Source organism: Morone saxatilis, unplaced genomic scaffold (assembly GCF_004916995.1).
Source record: "Morone saxatilis isolate NCDOM2014 unplaced genomic scaffold, NCSU_SB_2.0 Contig20, whole genome shotgun sequence".
NCBI classification, from domain to species: Eukaryota; Metazoa; Chordata; class Actinopteri; family Moronidae; genus Morone; species Morone saxatilis.
This window is the reverse complement of record NW_023339763.1, coordinates 5,484,416-5,493,749: the sequence shown is the minus strand read 5'-3', so window position 1 is coordinate 5,493,749 and position 9,334 is coordinate 5,484,416.

Here is a 9,334-nt window from a genome sequence, read left to right as displayed (position 1 = left end):
CAGACAGGCAAAAACACCGGACTGAGTACGGATTAAATCAAATTCTAAAAAAGCAGTAATTCCAAAAAGTTTATACCAATAGTTGAATAAGCCTTTTTCACAGCAGATATCTTGACTTGTGTAAACACAGTATAGCTAATAATGTCATCAATTCCTGCACTGCAATGGAATGGTTGCTGGAAGCCATCGTAGTTCCAACTTTTCTTTGACATGACAAGTGTAGCTCATGTTCCTGATATAATTTAGTATTTTATTGAATGTCAGTGTAGCACCTTTTCTTACATGACAGAAATATTTTGGGAGCCACTGACATAGAGTAACAAGAAAGTCTGAATAAACATTACATTAACCATAAGACCTTAATGGTTTAACACGATGATGTTAATTTAGGTAAAACATTATTACATAATTAAAGTAATACTGGATTTACATAGAGACACAGTCAATAAGGCTCAGAATAATATCTTTCTCTTTGAATTGAATTGAATGTGCTTCTCTTCTCCACCACAACATTATGGTAGAGGTCATGTTAATAATATGCTGTAATTTCAAGCATTCAGAAGGGGTCATCCCTATATTCCCCGGGTCCTATGTTCCCCGCTAAGGTTAAGGTTAGGGTTAGGTCAAGATTAAAACGCAGGGTTAAGGTTAGGGTTCCCCGGTCCCATACAAAGCGGGGAACATAGGACCCGGGGACACGCTCCCCTTCAGAAGCTACTGTTGACATCCCTTTGCTTCTCTTTTTCTTAGATGGTGCGTATCTTATTATGAACCACATTTCTTCACATGAACATGCCTGCAATTTCATAAAGAGAGTTCACATTGCTCAGCTTTATGGGTGTAGTGCTTTTAATAACTTACATAACTTAATTTCTGTAAACATAATAGGTTAGAAGGATGAGATGGAAACCTCAGCCAAGTCAAGTGGTTAGATGAGGTAGGTGGCATATACAAGGTTTTATATTAAGAAGGACAACAGTTGCATGTGAGTGAGATGCCTCGATCCAATAACTAAACTCTCCTTTGCCAGTCTCTCGCTGATAAGTATTTGGGGTGGAAAAGACAGGCAAGAAAGATCCTCAGTGGCGTCGGGCCTAAACTGGTGTCCAAGGCCGCTCGCCACGGTGCTAACCAGTAAACAGATATGACAGCTCTCTGCAAGATGGGCCCATAGTCGCAGATTTAATCTCCCCAGGCGAGCTCTGTCCTGCCGGCTCACCTCCCTGTGTTTGCTCTGAGAAAAGCCGCAGCAGCTCAACATAACCCCAGAGGAAAGCTTAATATAATTCCTCCACTTTGAAAGATCTCATCGTTTTAACTCTCTGCTAAGTGGGAGGAGAAATGGAGGGGAGAGAGGGAGATGAGGTGGCAGCAGAGAAGAAAAATGCCAGTCTTTCACATATTTTTTCCCCCAGTCGTGGCCTGTCCATGTGTGTGACTCTCTGTTCTTAAATCTTTCTCTCTTCCTCCCTGCTTCTTCAGTAATGAGACGGGTGGTGCAGAGATGTTAGCAGCATTACTATGCTTCCTCCTCCTCCATTAGCCCAAATGGAGAGGAGTCCCTCTGGGAGAAGAGCAAAGCAAAAAGCAGTTTACTTGGTTTTCACTCTCATTACCTGTAGACCCGAAGGTCAGTCTGTCAATACATTCGGGCCCGGTCATTTTTAGACGATGGGTCTTTCAAAAACAGAGAGCATATAAAAAAAAACATTGCAGCACTTCTGCCATAATCTTTAATGTCAAGCTGCAGGCTCAACAAGTTAAGTTTCAGTCCAATGCACCAGGGTGAAAAGGGTATATTTTGCATAAAAAATAAACTGTAAAAATGAGTTGCATGTTGATTAGGTACTTATCCACCAATGACATAACTTGACAGTATTTTCAAATATCAACTTTTGCATATTTATACAGCCAGTGGATACCTCTCTTTACATTTTCAGTGCTTCCTGAAAGTCAAAATACTTATACTTGAGAACTTGTCTTAATTGGCTCAAATGTCCAAAGATGTTTGTTTTTCCACAGGAAACTACAGATATTATAGAGTTACATACAATAACACTATGATATAACTTCCAACAAAAAAAATTATGATACTTTCTGTTGACATTTTACAGACTTAAATTGAATAGCTGTAATAGAAAATATGATGCTTTGCGGAATCTCTGCAGCTCTTTAATTTTGTATCCCAAGTGTTTTATATTTGCAGCTGTCTAGAGGAACACAGACTGTTTACAACATCATTGTTTTGACTTTTTGGTTTGTCAGTTTGGTTCAACTGAAACATTCTTTATCTGCATTTAATTACATCTTGGTTAAGGTAGACTTTTGCACCTGTCATCATCGAGCTACAAAGTTTGGGGGCAGCTGTAAAATATTTTCTTTTGATCATTAGAGAGGAAATGCATTTGGATTTCATCAGTGACATTGTTCCTATTTCCTGACATAGTTCAGTTTAATATTAATGAAGCATTGCTGTTTCTTCTGTTGACAGAAATAATAGAGAAGTATCAGCCATCTTTGATGTCAAGTCAGCATGCAGCCTATTAAAATATTTGTTTCTAAAGCATGGAAAAGCAACATAATTTTAAATTAAATTTAGTATTTTTTAATATACCTGCTTGAAATAATTAATTAACTTTGTTCTGTTAAGGTTTATAATACAAAGCTTGTGAAAATGCTGCTTAGAGTTTGTAACGTTCTCAAGAAAATGACTGAATTTAAGTTATTCTGTTAATTCAGATGTTCTATACATATATACAGTCTATATATATATATATATATATATATAGACTATTAACTTCACAGAAAGAAAATGGTTTGTCTTAGAGTATTTGTTGGTTCGCCTGTCACATGGTGTGAAACTGTAAAAGATCAAGCTTACTGTCATTACCATGCAACAATGTTGCTGTGAGATTAAGTAGTGCGGCTAGCGTGGCTCAAAGTTAGTGACAAATCTTGACAACTCTCTGATAGACTGACATAAAACTTGGTACAGATATTCATGATACCCAGAGGATAATCCCTTAACTTTCCACCTAGCATCATCAAAACTTTAATTTGTTCAATATTTTGGTTTATGACCAAATATCTGCAAAACTAATGGCAATCAGCCTCACCTATACTTTGTGATTAGTGCTTATTAGCAAATGTTAGCATGCTAACACACTAAGATGATGATCATGGTTCACATGGTAAACACCTGCCACACATTAACATTACCATTGTGAGCATTCAAGCTTAAAGCAGTGCTGTGCCTAAGTACAGCCTCATAGAGCTGCTAGCATGACTGTGAATAGACTCTTGTAGCAGTTGTTTGTTTGCGTAAAATGTGCCAAGCCAGAAAACGATGAACACTTTCTTTCCATTGAAAATAATGTTCAAGAAGAAGACAATGGGGGCTGTGGTGTGGACATAGAGACTCTTTGCAGGAAACACTACTATCTGACAGTGAAGAGTGACACTGTTACTGAGGAACCGTTGCACTAGGTGGATGATCACATCCCAGCAGGTCGACATACTGCAGTGTACAAATGTCAGTGTCACTTAGCTCTACCGTCCTCATGTCTTTCTGTCTCTCCCCGTTTCTCTCTGTCTGTCTGTTGGAAAGGTCACCTGCTCAGGAGGATCACAGCCCTCTCTGGCTGATCTCTTCATCATAGAGCTGCCACACAGATCACATCGGTAAATATGTCCCCGCTCTGCTGAGTCCTGACCTTCTCCCGTATGTCTCACTCAGTATGAGGAGGTGGAGCAGCTCAAACTTCAAAGGTTCCACATATACTACACCAGCATAAATAAAACACTCTGTGATAATACTGAGCACTGTTAAAAAAAATATGAGACAATAACCAAGGTTGACAGCCCCTACAGGCCATCAGACTGTATTTTACAGTGGACTGGTTTTACTGGGAAGTTAAGTCTAAGTGTGTTCTTTCTCCCAGTGGTGAAAGTCTACATTAATTTACATTTGTGTTATACTTTATGTGTATACTAAAGCTAAAAAATATGGTCGAAAGAAACTTGCAAGCTGGTGCAATTTTTGTTTTGAGGTGGCCTAATATTGTATTGTATGCTGCAATAATATCTGCACTAAATCTTGACTTTCCTAATTACAACTTTTAAGTAAAGAATCTGAACAGTTCTTACAACGATGCACTTCCCCATTAATTCTAAAGTAGAAGTACTATAAACAAATGAGATAGTAAGTGAAGTGTCCCACAGCCTCCTCAGGGCCACTACTCTGCAGTTTGCAAAGTGTCCCACTCCATTGGTTTTGGTGGTGCATCTGCTGGGCTTTAGCACACAGCGTTGTTATGTATGAAGTGTATTTATTCTGTACAGCAATAAATCTTACAAAAAGCCTTGAATGCAACTTTTAATGTAAAGAAAAAAAAAAAACTTCCATATTGTTCATTGGTGGCAGCACATAAAAGAATAATTGTGAATGCGAGTGAAAACTTCATTCCTTGCCATTTCTTTGGATAAATGTCTTAAGATGTAAACCAGGCATATAATGGCAAATGTGCAAATTGGAAGGTAAACTTATGTTTTAATAATATAGAAAAAAAATGTATTGTGATATAAAACTCATGGGAAAACTATAGAAGAGCAGGAGGGAACCAAAAGCCTGAAGGATGAATCATTATTTATAAAATGGGTCCGTGTCTTATGTGCATTAGTGTCGAATACAAAGTGTGCTGCTCTCTTTCTCCTCAGGCGGAGGGTATGAATATAAATGATGATATTTTACTTTGTAAGAATCCAGGCACGAACAACACACACGTTCAAACACACACGCAGACGTCTGTGTGACTACTATGCTTGCTGCTACTGTGCACTGCACACATACTCTAATCCACTGGCTCCACTTACCTGGTTACTTACTGTTTACAACCCATTTACATCACAGTATATTTATTTTACTTCCTGTTTAAAAGCTGTTCCTGTATCCATCACAGTATATAAGTGTATATACACACCTGTCTACAACCTGTTTTCATTATGTATATACATTTACTGAATCACTGCACAACCTCTTTATTTTACTATTACACAACAACCACAACACTCTATTTTTTTTTTATTATATTATATTCCTATATTTTAGCTGCTGAATTATTTTATGTTTTAGACTGAAATTAGATTTTGTTCCACTTGCGTGATTTTTTTATACATATGTAACAGCATTGTTGGAGGGAGCCTGAGTATGAAGAATGTCATTGCCAACGGCTGCTTCATTGTAATTGTTGTACATAGGACCATAAAGACCTCAAACTTGAACCTTTGCTGTGGCCATATGTCAAGTTTCAACTTTTTTTATTGTCAAATTCACAACAGTTACAGTGAAGGAAGAGTTGGCAATTAAATTCTTGTTTTGTGGGACCGGATGTTGCGGTACCATCTGCCGGACAGCAGTGGGCAGATAAGTTTGTGGCTGGGTGACTGGGGTCTCTGATGATCCTGTTGGCCTTCCTGCGCCGATGGGCTTAGAGGTCCTCCATGGATGGCAGCTTCTTCCTGGTAATGCGCTGAGCATGTTTAATTTTTTTTTAAACCACCCTCTGTAATGTCTTATGGTTGAGGGCGGTGCAATTGCCATACTAGGCAGTGATACAGCCACATGCATACATACGTGTTCATGTTTTTACTGTACACCAGTGGGAAATTGTATGTTTGTGATGTTGCCAGTTGCGTGTGCATGCATCTGCATGTGTTTGTGTGTGTGTATAAACCATGTGCAGGGCAGCTGATAAGGACTGTCCTGTGCTGCCATTGACTGTGTGTGTGTGTTCTATGGGCCCTCACTCAAACAAAAGGTGGACAGATGACCCCCTGAGCCAGCCATTTATGACCACATCAACACGTTTTGCCTTTATTTTACCCCCCCAGGGCCTCCACTTCAGTCCAACTTACATCTACAGCCCAGTCACTGTTGATCTTTTTATATCATCAGAAATTGATAAACCCATATTTTATCACAAACAGGTTTTATCACAGGTTTATCACACAAATACCTGGATGCAGTGTAGCAGAGTCAGGCATAATTTGGCCCAGTGGCCAACTGTTGTACTTCAAAAAATAAAAAATAATAATAGTAATTGTAAGTGTTGGTTTCCCTCTTATCCATGGCACCCACCAGTGTTCTTTACTAATGTCATTCTTCAAACTTTTTAGCTGTAATATCTTTTGTCTCAAAATATCTGTGCTGTTCTGCCCTCCCTCAGCCCTCTGCCTCCCCTAGCATGACTCACCCATACACTTGCCTCAGTCTGTCGAACTGGTGACGTTCATTAAAAGATTGGTTCAGAAGAACAAAGTCTATCTTAAAAAAATAGTAAGGTTCCCATATGAACAAAGAAACAGTCTTTGTTCTGTAATTGGTCCTCCTTGTTCTTACTGGCCACTGAGTGACCACTACCTAATGCAATAGTAATGAAAGTGATGGGGGACAGTCCATAGATCCCATTGTGTGGAGGTTTATTAAACGTTAATATGGAGCTTTGACAGTTTGAGTCAGACAAATAATTCAAGTCAGTATCTTCTAGAGTTACAGTTTTTCAGTATGAAATGCCATCTTCGTGCTACTATCCCTCAACCACAACTCAGAACATAAACACAAAGAGGGAATTCTGTATTAACAACAACTTTGGAAGATATCCTATTGATTTGATTAAGTCAGACTGATGAAGCCTAACATTAACTTCAGATGAACTTTGGAATAACGTTTTGTCACATTTTGTCCCGCATCACTTACTTTGGAAGCAGGCTAGAAAGGCCAGTATGAACACAAGGAAAGATTACAGCAATCAGAAACTCTTTCAGTGTTCATATGGGCACCTGACTGTTGTTTTAAGACAGACTTGAAAAAATGTGAACCTATTCTTTAAATGCTGAGTCTCACTCAGGGCAATGACGCCCAACTAACCCATTCTTTCTGTCTCTCTCCTAGTGATCAATTTTCGTTGCTTTTCAGCTCGACTTGAATTCTTTTAAATAATTAATTTCTTCTGTAATTTCAACATCTGTGTTTATTCATCTTCACTGCACTTTTTGACACATTTTCTTCTTTCAGAGAATAAGGAAGAGGCTATTGCTTTTTTCTCTCCTTTCTCTTGTATTCGTTCTCGTTATTTCCCCTCTGGCTCACTCTCTCTCTGCCTCATTCTCTCCCAGGACAGTCTCTCAGACAGGAGAGTCACAAACCACATTAACCTTTAAGAGCTAAAAATCAATGTCCTGTTGTTAATTTGTGCTAATTTGCTTCCACTTAGTTTTACAGCAGCTTTCTTTTTTTTCCCCACAAAACGCCTGCTTGCAGCTCATGAGAACATATGGCAGTTCTATTGCCTGCACGCCTCCAGACGTTAAGCAGTTTTGTCTGTCCTCCATGTTTTCAGTGGCCCCTGGGGCTGGCTTAGCAGCAGAAAATAACTTGAAAGATACAATCATGCTTTTTCTTGAGTGTATTGGTTATGAGGCTATATGTGCAGATGTCTAAATAAAAAGACTTAGTGATGCAAAACTTTCTTTGAGTACTCACTGCAGCCCATATATATAACATGAACTTGCACTGATGGAAAGCAAATTTAAAGCCAGAATGTGTAAAGTTTCCAATGTTTGTAGAAGTTTTAGTTTGTAGAAAATAAGATAATTGTGAAATGTGGTGCACTGAATATGCTAGTATGCTTCCTGCTTTATTTCATTCTTTGCTGATATCTAGTTTTTTCTGCTAGAAATTATGAACAGTGGCTCCTGGATACGTATAAATCACCAAAACTTTAATTTGTCAAATACATAGTAGGCAATAACCATAACCATTCAACACTTTTATCACTTCTTCATTAATAAGTTAGCATGGCCTCCCAACAGCAGAAGCCTATTGCATGAACAACAGTGACTGGAAACCTTGGACATAGCTGAATCTAGTTAGCAGCAAGACCACCGGGTAGAAGTGAATGTGTAAGTGAATGGACTATGTAGGAATGACTCCTCTTTACCATGAACTCAAACTCAACTCAAGTGGACAACAACAGACTAACAACCCATGGCTAATCAGCACCAACAAGACTAAGACACAGGTGGAAGTCCTCTCTGGAATTTCCTGAGTGACACCCAGTGCCCAGCACCCAGCACCCTGAGATTTGCCAGAAGGAGAACTATAGCAACAAACCTCCCTAACAACCGAGTGTAACAACTAAAGACAGATTTGCAGGGCAAGGACTCAGAGTAATTCTGGAAGGAAAAGGTTACAGGGAAAGCTAATGACTGGGGCTCTGATTGTGGGTGATTTTGCAGTTAAAAATATAAAACGCATGAGCATTAAGAACACCAAATATACTGCTTTTCCAAACATATCTTGTGTGAGACGAAAGAGAGAATCCCACTTATTCTGGAAAACTGTGAAAAAAACATTATAGTGCTCATAGAGAGCAAAGACATCAGCTCCTTGGATACTGAGCTGTCTGTAAGTGGCTCTCAACCAGTCAGAGGAGGCACCCCACCTCAAGAGCGTTTAAAACATGAAGGACATGAGAGCAAAGAGGAAGATTCTTCACCCCACATGCCAGTGAGGATTCACCTTCTTTGACCGCCCTAACCCCATCCACTCACCTCTCCTGTCACCTCTCCCTTTCTGGAGTTCACTGATGAAGGAGTCGGTCACTGCTGGGACCAAACCTACCCCTCGTCCTGTCCCATTTTCTCTGCTCTAACCCCCCCTCAGCATCCACTTGTGCCACTGACTTTAAGTTCCAGAATCAGTCACTACATGTTTTCAAATGAGTCAAATAAAAAAAAAATATATTTTTACATTTCAAAACACCACATACCTATTTCATTTGTGAAAAGTAACATGTATCCCAAAAAAAAGTAGCTTGAATTTTCATGTGACTTTTCAAATGAGGATGCCAGACGAATCAAAATGAAAAAGTGAACCTCACCAATTTTTGAATGCCCTGAACATCCTCTTAGAAGTAGCCACACTAGATTCATATCATGATCTGTAGCATGATTCTGGAACTGCGTGACCTGTTTTTCTATCCTTATTTATCCAAAAAGAGATTTTCGGGTTGTTTTTAAAGTTTAAACTCCAAAGCATAGAACAAAGTACGTGACAGACTTTCATATTTAATATTTGTTGAAATCAGCTACTTGACATTTTGGAGCATTGTCTACATTTGTTTTGTTGTGCAGCTCATCCTCACCTGCTGACCTCACTGATGTAGGTGAGTGCCAAACAAGACAAAAACACCATGTGAGCAAATGTTTGTGCATGTGTGGCTGCATGATTTTCATCTCCCAAGCTCTATTTGTCAGCTCATAGATGTGCAGGGAG